Raw genomic sequence first — 1,694 nt, forward strand, 5'->3', positions numbered from 1 at the left:
CTCCTTGTGCCAGGTATGTAGAGAGCTGCCATCAGGGTACAGCAGGGTTGTTCAGGAGGGGAAACATACTTGTTGCTACCATTCTACAAAATGTCCTGAAGGAAGAATTTCAGTCAAAATGGGTAAGTAAAGAAATGGACAGTTGAGAGTTGTAAGCTTCCAAACTTATATATTCTTCATTCTTACCATCTTTGGTATGCTCTTTATTGGAATGGGATTAGGGTAAACTGCACTTGATTTTTTTTAAGGGGGTGTAATTTAAATACATGTATAAATCCTAATCTCCTTTTCTAGCTTGAGAGATGTAATGTGAGAGATGCCCAGAAGATCAGTATTCAAATGCAGAAAAAGTGCCTTCCCAAACATTTCAACTATTTATCCTACGTTGAACCCTTGGGAATTATTCTGACTTCCTTGATCCTTTTCTTTTCATCAGTCCTCATTTTGGTGGCAGTGACTTTCATTCTGCACTGGGACACCCCCTTTGTCAAAGCCAACAACAGGAACATCACATACATCCTTCTTTCCTCTCTCCTGCTGTGTTTTCTGTGCTCTTTGCTCTTCATAGGTCAGCCTGGGGAGGTGACTTGTTTGGCACCATTTTCTCTCTGTCAGTTTCTTGTGTCTTGGCCAAAACCATCACAGTCATTGGGGCTTTCTTGGCCACTAAGCCAGGAAACCAGATGAGCAAATGGATAGGAACCAGACTGGCAGGATCCATCATTGTCTTCTGTTCATGTTCTCAAGCTCTTATCTGTATGGTATGTTTGATCATGTCTCCTCCCTTTCCTGAGAGGCACATGCATTCACAGATTGAAGAGATTATTGTACAATGTAATGAAAACTCAGCTGTCATGTTTTACATTGTCCTGGGCTACTTGAGGCTGCTGGCCATCATCAGTTTCACTGTGGCTTTCTTTGCCAGAAAACTTCCTGATACTTTTAATGAAGCCAGGCTGATCACCTTCAGCATGCTTATGTTTTGTAGCATTTGGGTATCCTTCATCCCAGCCTACCTCAGCACCAAGGGGAAATACATGGTGGCTGTGGAGGTCTTCTCCATCTTGGGCTCTACTGCAGGTCTCCTAGGTTGCATCTTTCTGCCCAAATGCTACATCATTTTCTTAAATCCAAATCTAAACACAAAATAACATCTAACCAGGAAGACAGATTAATAGTTAAATCTGCTAGATTATTATTCAGTCTTTACCTAGTGACCCAATGCATCCACATGAAAAGTCCAAATATTCAAGTTGGCACCTGTAACCATGTTTTTAATGCTATCTTCTTTCTTTTCTTTGTGTTTGTATGCAATATACATAATGATGGTTAAATAGTGAAATCCTACTTTTTTTGGCACTGCCACAAAAATGGGGGAGACATGAAATATTGAAGAAGACAGGCAGAAACATATCATTCTGTTTCAGTCCCTCATGCACACACACACATATGAGGAATTTAAAAACTTTATTGAGGCACTGTGTAATTTCTCCAGATCCCACTCACACCAACTGCAATTTCTATTGGGTCTAATTCTGCTCAGTCTACACACAGGGATGCAAAGTCTGATAGCAGAGACACAGGCCAAAGGCACAGTCCAAAGTCCACACACAGTAGTCAAGCTTAGGTTCCAGCCCAACATCCCAAAAGCAGTCTGAGCAGGGGTGGGATTCTACCAGTTCGCACCTATTTGC

The 1,694-nt window shown here is 41.5% G+C and overlaps 1 pseudogene; it reads left to right on the plus strand.

Annotated features, from left to right (window-relative positions):
• Positions 1 to 314: 314 nt before the first annotated feature.
• LOC113429010 (vomeronasal type-2 receptor 26-like) lies at positions 315 to 1,151 on the plus strand (annotated as a pseudogene).
• The last annotated feature ends 543 nt before the right edge of the window (positions 1,152 to 1,694 follow it).

Source organism: Notechis scutatus, chromosome Z, assembly GCF_049901735.1.
Source record: "Notechis scutatus isolate UNSWTSFEM ecotype Mainland chromosome Z, rNotScu1.2, whole genome shotgun sequence".
Classification (NCBI taxonomy): domain Eukaryota; kingdom Metazoa; phylum Chordata; class Lepidosauria; order Squamata; family Elapidae; genus Notechis; species Notechis scutatus.